The 12,265-nt window shown below is 48.4% G+C and overlaps 1 protein-coding gene and 1 long non-coding RNA gene across 2 annotated transcripts in view; one reads left to right on the top strand and one right to left on the bottom strand.

Annotated features, from left to right (window-relative positions):
- The window catches only part of NCOA1 (nuclear receptor coactivator 1), a 167,265-nt gene that overhangs the window by 76,760 nt on the left and 78,240 nt on the right, over positions 1-12,265 (bottom strand). The gene's annotated exons all lie outside the window — the stretch shown is intronic.
- LOC129151936 (uncharacterized) overlaps positions 1-12,265 on the top strand; it is a 114,553-nt gene that overhangs the window by 43,934 nt on the left and 58,354 nt on the right. The gene's annotated exons all lie outside the window — the stretch shown is intronic.

Raw genomic sequence — 12,265 nt, 5'->3', positions numbered from 1 at the left:
ATATATAAAAAGCCAGGGGCCATCACGACCGAAACAACTGGAGAAACGACCGAACAGCAGGCTACGTGAGGCGACCAGGCCAGCAGAGGAGTTAGTGAGGGACGACCAAACAGCTGAACAGCAGGCTGTGTGGGATAACCAGGCCGGCGTGGGGGAGCAATAAGGGGCGACCAGGCCGGCAGGGGAGGCAGTTGGGGGTGACCAGGCTGGCAGTGGGGGCAGTAAAAGGCAACCAGGCCAGCAGGGGGGCAGTTAGGGGTGACCAGGCCGGCGGGGGGGGGGGGGGCAGTTGGGGGTGACCAGGCTGGTGGTAGGGGGGTAGTTGGGGCGACCAGGACGGTAGGGGGGGCAGTTAGGGGCCATCAGGCTGGCAGGCAGAGGTGGTTAGGGGTGATCAGGCTGGCGGTGGGGGGGGGGGGGGCCAGTTAGGGGCGATCAGGCAGGCAGGCGAGCAGTTAGGAGCTAGCAGTCCCGGGTTGTGAGAGGAATGTCCGACTGCCGGTTTAGGCACGATCCCCAGGATTGGAGAGGGTGCAGGTTGGGCTGAGGGGACCCTCCCCCTGTGCATAAATTTCGTGCACCGGGCCTCTAGCAAATATATAATAATGAAAAAGTGTCAACTCTAAACTTTTCAACAAAAGTAGAAATAAAACTGAAGAAAATCTGAGAATTTACTCATCTGGAATTCTACTGGCTCTGAAAATGGACATGTATTTCTTACTATAGTGTGCTATAAATTACAATTCTCTTCTTTCTCTTCTCTTCTAGATTGCAAACTCAAAGCCAATTACTTGCTCTTTTTACTGTATATCCAATATCTAAAATAATGCGTAAAAGATACAGATGCTAAGATGGATGATGAATTACAAGTGACTAAGTTATGTCACTAATACAACATTTAAAACTTTTAAAGAATATTTAAGATTTTTTTATGGTTAAATCTTTTCTGGAATCTTTCATAATGCTCTGTAAATTCTTCCGACAATTGAAATCCTTGTTCCCCCGTTTCCAATGGGGGAAAAAACACACCATACCCTGACCTTCCTGGTTTAGAAATTAGAGAACATCTCTTCTAATTTTGAAAAGGTAAATAACTACTATTTTGCAGAAACTGCCTACTGTATTTCATAGTACTATGGAGACACAAAGACCTGTTACAGCAGTGATGGTGAACCTATGACATGCGTGTCAGCACTGACACACGTAGCCATTTCTGATGACATGCGGCCGCCTCAGCGGAGGATGAAACATTTGCTGCTCCTGAGGATGAAACATTTGCGAAATAATGTTTTTTCCTCAAAGTGACACACTACCCGAGTTATGCTCAGTTTTTTCGCGAAGTTGGACACACCAAGCTCAAAAGGTTGCCCATCACTGTGTTACAGGTATACAACTGTAAACATAAATAATATAATCTCATAAACTGGATAATTTTGAGCAACAAATAAATCTGGATTTAAAAGGAGATTCCTGCCCTAGCCAGCTTGGTTCAGTGGATAGAGCGTCAGCCTGCAGACTGAAGGGTCACAGGTTCGATTCCGGCCAAGGGCACATGCCTGGGTTGCAGCCTCAATTCCCAGTAGGGGGTGTGCAGGAGGCAGCTGATCAATGATTCTCTCTCATCATTGATGTTTCTTCTCTCTCTCTCTCTCTCTGCTTCTCTCTTCCTCTCTGAAATCAATAAAGAAATATATAAAAAAATAAAATTTAATTTAAAAAAGGAGATTCCCCATACTGAACTACCCTCAGACTACTGGCTATTGATATTTGCTAAATTTATCTAAGATTCTGGGACTCAGGAGTCATCAGACAACAATTCAAGAGCAGCCAGACAGGCAGGCCTACCAAAATAAGAGCCAATAGTAAGAAGCTGGGAGAGAGTCACCAACAATTTGCTGATTATTCTGGTATGAACTGCTTTCTATTTACACAACAACAAACAGATAGTGGAATGCAAAACCTCTGATGAGTGGAAACTATTATAGCCGTTCTTTTTGTGGAATGGTTTTATATTTGGCAGTTAGGGTACTTAAATAAGAAGGTTCATTAAGAAATGTTGGTTTCAGGAAACCAATTTGCATATCACCTTTTAAAAAGAGGTAAGGTTTCTAAGTAAAAGTACCCTGTTGATTTAAAAAGACTTGCTAAATTATACCCAATCTCATGCAATCTCTAGAGAGCAGTTTTAGGAACTAGAAACCACATCTATCTCGGTTCAAATGGACCAGACTAAACCAAATAGGAGAGGCTAAAGAAATAGGTCAGTGCTTTGTATTCCAGTTGATTTATACATTTCCACATAAGAAATTTGTTACTCATCTCCCAGATTTAGCTGACAACAGCATAATTTGAAAAGTAAGTAACAGTTAATAAACAACTCTAACAATAGGTCATTTTGACAGCTGAGTTTTTAAAAAAAGAAAATGTTTCTCAAGGGTCCAGTGGCACAATGGATAACACGGACTATGGATGAGAAATTTTTCTCAAACAAGAGTCTTCAGACACCTGCAGTTCTCTGAAAGAAGTTTCCAATTTTCTCTTTTCATTTAAATGACAATTGAAATCTTTCTCTTGTTAAGAAAGGATGGGGATTTCAACAATTTTATTGTCCTTTTTTATGATTAAATTTCCATTGTTTGATATACCACATTTTGTTTTTGTAATCATCAGTTGATGGTCATTTAATTTTTTCCATTTGGGGGCTATTTATCAATAATACTATTGTAAACACTTAAATGCAAATTTTTTGTGTGAACATGTTTTCAATTCTCTTAAGTATATACCTAGGAGTGGAACTACTAGGTCATACTGTAACTCTCTTAACTTTTTGAGGCACTGCCAAACTGTCTCCATAATGGTTGTACCATCTTAAATTCTCACCAGCAATGTACAAGCATTCCAATTTCTCCACCTTCTCACCAAAAGTTACTTTCAGTTTTGCAATTTTATTTTTATTATATCTATTCTAGTGGGTGTGAAATGATATCTTTACACTTCCCTAATCACTAATGACATTGGTCACTTGCATATGTTCTTTGGAGAAATATCTATTCAAGTCCTTTGCCTATTTTTTAAAAATTGGGTTTCTTGTCTTTTTATTGTTGAGTCATAAAAGTTTTTTTTTTTTTTTTTTAAATTTCTTTATTGATTAAGGTGTCACATATTTGTCCTCATCCCCCCATTCCCATCCCACCCCTCTCCCCACGCATGCCCCAATCCCCTGTTGAACTTAACCGTTGGATAGGCTTATATGCATGCATACAGGTCCTTTGGTTGAACTCTCCCCCTCCCCCCCACCCTCCCCCTACCCTCCCCTATCCTCCCTCTGAGGCCCGATAGTCCGATCGATGCCTCCTTGCTTCTGGTTCTGTTCTTGTTCCTCAGTCTATGTTGTTCATCATTTCCTCTAGATGAACGAGATCAAATGTCACTAGATATATACTAATAAGAACTGAATGTGAGACGAGCAATAATATTTATGCTGACAGGCAAATGAATCAATCTGTAGCGAGCTTCCCCCTGGACCAACAGTTCTTTTGAGACCCAATTTCGATGTCCAGTAGTTCCTTATGTGTACATGTCAGCACTGACCCCTCAGCTCTGGATGGTGGACAAATGGTGGTAATGGAGGTCCGACTCCCTCTGGTTTGGTCTCGGCCGAACCCAGGGGCACGGCGTCACCTGGACTAAGGGGCACGTGGCCTCACCCATACCCAAGGGGCGCGTGGTCTCACCTGGGCCTGGGACCCAGCCTCACCCGGATGGATCCAGGGGCACACGGCCTCACCCGGACCCAGGATCTGGCTTCACCCGTACCCAGGGACGCTTGGCCTCTCCCAGACCCAGGGGCACGTGGCCTCACCCGGGCTTAGTTGCACAAGGCCTCACCTGGATCCAGGGACACATGGTCTCTCCCGGACCCAGGGACGCTTGGCCTCTCCCAGACCCAGGGCCACTTGGGCTCACCCGGGCCTAGGTGCACGAGGCCTCACCCGGATCCTGGGACACATGGTCTCACCCGGACCCAGGGACGCTTGGCCTCTCCCAGACCCAGGGCCACTTGGGCTCACCCGGGCCTAGGTGCACGAGGCCTCACCCGGATCCTGGGACACATGGTCTCACCCGGACCCAGGGATGCTTGGCCTCTCCCAGACCCAGGGCCACTTGGGCTCACCCGGGCCTAGGTGCACGAGGCCTCACCCGGATCCAGGGACACATGGTCTCACCCGGACCCAGGGACACTTGGCCTCTCCCAGACCCAGGGCCACTTGGGCTCACCCGGGCCTAGGTGCACGAGGCCTCACCTGGATCCAGGGACACATGGTCTCACCCGGACCCAGGGACGCTTGGCCTCTCCCCGACCCAGGGCCACTTGGGCTCACCCGGGCCTAGGTGCACGAGGCCTCACCCGGATCCAGGGACACATGGTCTCACCCAGACCCAGGAACATTTGGCCACTCCCAGACCCAGGGCCACTTGGGCTCACCCGGGCCTAGGTGCACGAGGCCTCACCCAGATCCAGGGACGCATGGTCTCACCCGGACCCAGGGACGCTTGGCCTCTCCCAGACCCAGGGCCACTTGGGCTCACCCGGGCCTAGGTGCACGAGGCTTCACCCGGATCCTGGGACACATGGTCTCACCCGGACCCAGGGATGCTTGGCCTCTCCCAGACCCAGGGCCACTTGGGCTCACCCGGGCCTAGGTGCACGAGGCCTCACCCGGATCCAGGGACACATGGTCTCACCCGGACCCAGGGACGCTTGGCCTCTCCCAGACCCAGGGCCACTTGGGCTCACCCGGGCCTAGGTGCACGAGGCCTCACCCGGATCCAGGGACACATGGTCTCACCCGGACCCAGGGATGCTTGGCCTCTCCCAGACCCAGGGCCACTTGGGCTCACCCGGGCCTAGGTGCACGAGGCCTCACCCGGATCCTGGGACACATGGTCTCACCCGGACCCAGGGATGCTTGGCCTCTCCCAGACCCAGGGCCACTTGGGCTCACCCGGGCCTAGGTGCACGAACCCTCACCCGGATCCAGGGACACATGGTCTCACCCGGACCCAGGGACGCTTGGCCTCTCCCAGACCCAGGGCCACTTGGGCTCACCCGGGCTTAGGTGCGCGCGGCCTCACCCGGATCCAGGGACACATGGTCTCGCCTGGACCCAGGGGTGTGTGGGCTCTCCCAGACCCAGGGGCGCTTGGCCTCGCCCGGGCACGGGATCCAGCGTCATCCGGGTCCAGGGGCACTTGGCCTCACCCGGACCCGGAGTCCGGCCTCACCTGGACCCAGGGGCATGTGGCCTCAGCTAGACCCAGGGACGTGAGGCCTCACTTATACCCAGAGGCGTGTGACCACACCCGAGCCCAGAGGCGCGCAACCCCGCCCGCACCCGGGTCTCAGCGGGGCCCCGTCTTCCCGATCCCAATTCCTGCCGGTCAATCCCCCCTCAGCAATTCCCCTGGCCATCCTTCCGGAGCTCCAGTATGGCTGCTGCAGAACTCGTCGGGCGGCGGCTCGGCGAAGCTCCGGTGCACCCGGTGCATGGCGGTGGGCCAGTCTGGCGTCGCTGCGTCGGCCCTTGGGTCTGCATCGGTGGCCGGTCGCCGAGCATGCGCACCTGGCCGCTTCCGGGGCGTTGAGATTCTTGACGGACTCAGAGGTCAGCAAGCGCGGAGTCTCCCACCCCATGTCTCATAGGGGCTCGTCTGTCCGTGCTTGGCTGCCAGTGGAGCCGTCCCCTCAGCCGGAGACCGCCGGGGGAACTGCGCCAAGCACGTTCCAGGCCGCTGTTGTATCGCCTGAGCCATAGTTCTTTTGTGTCGCCTGAGCCGTAGTTCTTAAAGTGTGGTCTTTGGGTCACCGGCATCAGCATCATCCCGCATATCCCTCTTTTATTCTAGTTGTAGAGCATCTACTCAGCCAGCCCTATGGTGGTCTTGGATGGTGTCTGCTCTGCTCTCTTGTCGTAGTCTCAAAGTTGTTGTGGTAGGCAACAATCAGGCTTCCGCCCTATGCCTCCATCTTGGTCCTCCTTTGTATAGTTAAGTCTTGATTGTTGTTGGTGTCACTGGGGGGGCTCTCTTTGTCTATAAAGGAAGAGTTGCTGTGCAGGAGACACGTTTATGGGCCGGGTCTTGGTGCAGCAAAGCTTTGGCGCTCACTGAATATTCCCGTTGAATGTGTCCCTTATGCACGTGGTTGAAATCTGGTGTCATCTCCCACAGACCACTAGATGCCCTCGTTTCTGGGTCTCCAATGGGGTGTAGATCAGCTACTGCCTTAGGCACTCAGCAAGGATTACAGCAAAAACTGTAGTTTCTTCCTCCTGTCTGAGTGGCCCTGGAGCAGTCCGACTAGAACAGCAGATCATCTGGTCCGCTGCCAGAGGGCAGGCCACCCACATGCATAAGCCATTGCTTGGGGCGCAGGTGTGCCTGCAAGACTTGCGGGGCAGGTCTTCAAAACGTGCGGGGCGGGTCCCAGGGCGGGGCGGGGTCTCAGGGCGCCAACAGGCCATGGTGCGGCGAGCCTCGATGGCTGTGAGTCTGGTCCTTCTGCCTTCCATGTATCTAAGTCCCCTCGTTCCGCACTCCAGCGCAGCAAACACTGATTGCTGGGCGCACCTCTGCAAGAGTCCCGCCTCTCCCCGCAGGCATCTGGGTCTCCCGGGGTTCGCCAGAAGATGGGTTTCAGGGTGATGGAGAGCTAATCTCCCTTAGGTTTGGAACAAAAGCCCCTTTCCCCCGCCACCAGCCAGACCCACGCACCTCCACACCTCATCCCCTCCGATTTCGCTGGGTGCGAGGCAACAGAACAGCCTTTAACCTCCGCCGCCATCTTTTTCAAACTTCTCAATTTGTACTTCTTAATCCCTTCATTTCAGTCAACTCTACTGAAGTCTAGCGCCGCCGGGAGGTGCACGGAAAGGGCGCCCGGGCCTCCGTCCGGTGCGCGGTGCGCGCGTCCCGTGGAACCAGGCGTGCGAGGGCCGTGCGGCTGGGACGGGCGCTGGGCGGCCGCTGAGCTCCAGGCACCGCCATCGCCGTGTTCCGGACGTCGCCGCCGCGGCGTCCCCCCAATTTATACTTCTTAATCCCTTGAATTCAGTCAACTCTACTGAAGTCTAGCGCCGCCGGGAGGTGCACGGAGAGGGCGCCCGGGCCTCCGTCCGGTGCGCGGTGCGCGCGTCCCGCGGAACCAGGCGCGCGAGGGCCGCGCGGCTGGGACGGGCGCTGGGCGGCCGCCGAGCTCCAGGCACCGCCATCGCCGTGTTCCGGACGTCGCCGCCGCGGCGTCCCCCCAATTTATACTTCTTAATCCCTTGAATTCAGTCAACTCTACTGAAGTCTAGCGCCGCCGGGAGGTGCACGGAGAGGGCGCCCGGGCCTCCGTCCGGTGTGCGGGGCGCGCGGCCCGCGGCACCAGGCGCGCGGGGGCTGCGCGGCGGGGACGGGTGCTGGGAGGCCGCCGGGCTCCGGGCGCCGCCGCTGCGGCGGCGTCCCCAGCGTCCCGGGCCGGGCAGCCTGTGGGGGCGGCGGAGTTGCGAAAGTGAGTGAGTTTCCCAGGGTTTCGCCCGGAATGGGGTTCAGTGCAATCGGAGCCGGTGCTCAGCGCACTCCGGAGCCTTTATCTCCTTCCTGCCAGTGAACTCCGGCCAGGTCATCAGCCGCCCCCTCCTCTCCGGTTCCATCCTCCCCGCAGGCGCGTGTGCTCGTGTCTCCGCCCGTTTCTCCATACCTCAGGCTTTTACGGCTTCCCCGACTGTCCCCGTGGCCTTCTCCTTCCCCCCAGCTGTGGGCATTTCAGTCCACCAACTTTCCTGTGGTTCTGGACGATGTCCGTTCTGACCTCTAGTTGTATTTTTGAAATTGTTGTGCCCGGCTGCAGGTTAGGTGTTTAACCTATGCCGCCATCTTGGTTTCTCCGAGTCATAAAAGTTTTTTATATTTGGTTACTAAACCTCTATTAGATATATGATTTCCAAATATTTACTTTCATTCTGTGATTTATCTTTTCACTTTCTTTATAGTGTCTTTTGATAAATAAAAGTTTTTAATTTTGATGAACTCCAACATCTTCCAACTTTTCTTCTTTGTTTAATCAGTACAATGCCTGGACTTCCTTAAAGACAGTTTCTATTAATTGCTATTTTTTCCATGATTTTGGTTTCCTTGCATGCCTCCTAATTTCATATTAAAACAGATATTTTTGGGCTAATGACAACAAGGATTTCTTTAAACATTGGAAACAAAAATTATCTCAGAATCCACAAAGCACGGGACCAAAATTCAGATGTTGGCTATCCCTAGCCCCACCCCCATAAACTTCTGCCAATATCTCAACCATTATGGTCAGAGATAGAAAGCAAAGGCAAAGAAATAGATTTAAAGCAATGAATTCTTAAAAATGAAGGCATCATTTTATTTATTTCATCAATTTTATAAAATATCAAATTTTTCTTAGGGGTTTCTATAAAAGAAAACCCTGTGCAGTTAAATTTATTATGCTAGTAAAGACATTATGAAGAATTGGATAACTTAACTATGTAATATTTAAAACAATGTATTTAATGAATCTGTTTATTATTAAAACTTATTCTACAGTTGGCTCAGTGGATAGAGTGTCACCTGCAGGGGGTGGCCAATCAATGAGTCTCTCTCATCATTGATGTTTTCTCTCTCTCTCTCCCTCTCCCTTCCTCTCTGAAATCAATAAAAAATATATATATTTTTTAAAAAAATGTGCTAATTTTTTTCTAAATGGAAAGAGAATAAGTTTGGAAACTGTAAAAGTTTATTTTTGGTTTACAATTAAATATATAGGATGAAGAAAAAAATCGTATCAGTTTTACAAAGTTAACATTTTAAGTTTCTCACATTAATTTTATTTAAAAGATAACTTTTTAAAGATTAAAACATATGCATTTGCCTTGGTAAAATACTCCTACTGGTATTAATTTGTTACTGTGGAAAAACAGAATACAACATACATATTTGTGCAGCTATCTTATTAAAACAAACATACCTTCAACATTTTCTTATAAATCTATGAATCTCATTAAATGATTACAGTTCTCTTAAATAACATTGGGTAATTATACATACACTAGTGGCTTGGTACACAGATTTGTGCACATTGAGAGGAAATTAATTAGAAGAAATATTTTAATATCGCGATTGGCCCTTTATAATAGAAGTGTCAACCAAATTCACAATCTACAATGACAAATGGAAACACACGCGTGTGATTGGCACCAGCGAGAGCTTTATATGTATCGCACATATGCGTCAACGTAGCCTTTTATACATATACAATAAACTTGCTTAATTAGACCTGCTTTCTGATGTAGCTAAACTTTTTCCAGCCCAGTGAAGAAGCCCAACTTCTCTTTCAGGTAATTGTCAGCAACGCAGCAGTAAATATCAACACGGAGCAGATTATTATTGTAGATTATGCAGGGAGAACAAAGGGTGAAATATTTAACTGCAGCAGGCCAGCCAAGGCAGGTGCGATGTGATTGGTCGGGGGTGCCGCCATCATCCCATGATCATCCCGCAGAGGGAGGCCCAGAACACCGGCTGGCGGGGCGATCAATTGGGGGGCTCCAAGATCACCCCAAAAAGAGAGGCCCAGGCCACTGACTGGTGGGCTGCAGCAGGTGGGCGGGGCCTCCCTCTGTGGGGTGTGATCGATCGCCCCTGTAGAGGAAGGCCCAGGCTACCCAGCTGGTGGCACTGCAACGGGTAGCCTGGGCTTCCCTCTGCAGGGGCAATCCATCGCGGAGCCCCGGCCGGGTGGGTGGGGCCTACCTCTTTGGGGTGATCGATCGTGGAGCCCCGCAATTGATCACCCTGCAGAGGGAGGCCCAGGCTACCTGGCCAGCAGCACTGCAGTGGGTGGGCAGGGCCTCCCTCTGTGGGGTGACCAATTGCAGGGCTCCCGTACTGCGAGAGGGTGCAGGCCAGGCTGAGGGGACCCCCCTCCGAAGTGCATGAATTTCGTGCACCAGGCCTCTAGTCTACATATAACCTTCATTGCCCAAATTTATATAAAGATAGTGCATTTTTAAAAGCCCTGCTTGAAACTTAAGCCACATCACTTGATTCAAAATATATTTGGCAAAAACATTATTGATACCTATTGAAAAATGAAAAAAATTTCTCCAAGCATTCCATGTGAATAACTGGTTAAAGAGCATCAATATCTGCTCAATGATCATATGAATTTATCTCGTTATAACTCTTCCAGTGCAATATCCAACTAAAGACTAACTCCAAACCAGTAAAACTCAAATTTCACTTTCCAGTGTTCTCAACAGAATAAGTATGAAAACAATGCTTATAAATTAAACCAGAAACTAAGATTTATAAAATTTCAGAATAAGGCACCCTAGCAATTATCAGCTAGTATAGTGCTTCTCAAACCTTTTGACTATATAAGCCACTTAGAATATACAAAATGCCTATCTTGTCTATTCCCACTTTTGCTGTATAAAATCAGTAGTAATGAAGAATTCGAGAGGAACAAAATAACAGAAAGGTTCACAAAAATGTAACCCCATGAATATGCATTTAATTAAAGGATGTGACAATGTAATATAGATTTTTATGTGTTTTATATGTATTAACTCATTTATTCATCACAACTGCCCTATGAAGTGTATATTATTATTACCTCCACTTCATAGATGCACTGACTGAGTTCAACAGTTTTATCTGACTAATAAAGAAACTATGGTCTGATGGTGATGACAATGATGATGACTAACACTTTTTTGGACTTACTATTTGCCAATCACTGTTCTAAGCATCTAGCTTATTTTATGTACTCATAAACCTTACTAATTAATTTACTCATAAAATATGAGATAGGTAACATTATAATCCATTTCAGAGATAAGAAATCTGAGGCATGGAGGGGTTACTTAATCTGCCCAACATCATAAGTGGCAGTGGTAAAAATCATTCTTAGGTAACTTGGTTCTAGAAACTGGCTATGCTTTAACTTATATAACTAACCTACAGTCACATCTACAATAATAAAAGAGTAAGATGCAAATTGACCGTACCTTCGCGACGCCCACCACCCAACCAGGAGTATGCAAATCAACCCAACAAAGATGGTGGGTTAATTTGCATATGCAGGCGCCGAGCAGTCGGGGCATTCCACACCACCCCAGCCACTCCGGGCCTCTGGGCAGTGTGGGAAGGCAGAAAGGTGGCTCCAGGTCAGAGCGAAAAGGCGGCTTCAGCCAGAGAGAAGGCGGTGCCGGCAGCCAGGGGAAGGAAGACCCGTTCTTGCACGAATCTTCATGCATTGGGCCTCCAGTAATTGATAAGTAGGAAAGCTAACTATAGATTCCCATGTTTTGCTTTTGCCTCTACACTAAAATGCTGACAAATTATACCACATCTAAAAACCCTGGGAGGTATTTACAAGGTTCCCAAACACATGAACAGAGAATCTTTTCAATCTTGGTCCAAACATAACATGGAAAGAAATAAAATTGACCATATTAATAATCCTGACTTATCTTTTATGGTCATAATATAAATCCAATTATTTCCTGTAAGATGTGAATCACCTTAAAATGTAAATGTGCTATTCCTTCAAAATCAAAAAGTTCTACTTTGTAAAACCTTAATTTTTGTCCAAAAATATATAAATCTTAGATTCTAAAATTATATGTATACTTACAAATAAACACACAAAATTCCTTTCAATATTATTCAAATCATCTTTAGGGTCTACCTTCTGAAATTTTGAGCTCTTACTATGTTTTGACAAATTTTCCCCTGAAGATATAGTTATAGGCTTTGTTCTCCATATAAGGTTCTTAGTACCAAATCCCTGAATCTCCAAAGTCCCATAGCATAGTCTCTTTAGAAAGGAGCATAGATGGAAAGAGACAGGCTCAAAATGAGTGCCGCTGTCCAAAAGAGCTGGCCTGGACTCTTCCAAAACATCGATATCACGGGAGACAAAGAAAAGCTGATAAACTATTCCAGGTAAAAGGAATCAAAGAGATGTGACAACTATGCAGTGTGTGATTCTGGATCAGACAGCTGATAAAATTTTAATATGGATTGTATATCCTATATAATAAAAGCCTAATATGCAAAATAAAATAAAATAAAATAAAAAATCAACCGAACAGCAAAAGTACCGGCGGAACAACCAGTCGCTATGATGCGCACTGACCACCCTGGGGCAGATGCTCAACGCAGGAGCTGCCCCCAGCCCGCAGGCCCCAGGCCA

This window comes from Eptesicus fuscus, chromosome 16 (genome assembly GCF_027574615.1).
Source record: "Eptesicus fuscus isolate TK198812 chromosome 16, DD_ASM_mEF_20220401, whole genome shotgun sequence".
NCBI classification, from domain to species: Eukaryota; Metazoa; Chordata; class Mammalia; order Chiroptera; family Vespertilionidae; genus Eptesicus; species Eptesicus fuscus.
The sequence above is the reverse complement of the archived record's forward strand: the minus strand, read 5'-3'. Positions and strand labels throughout refer to the sequence as shown.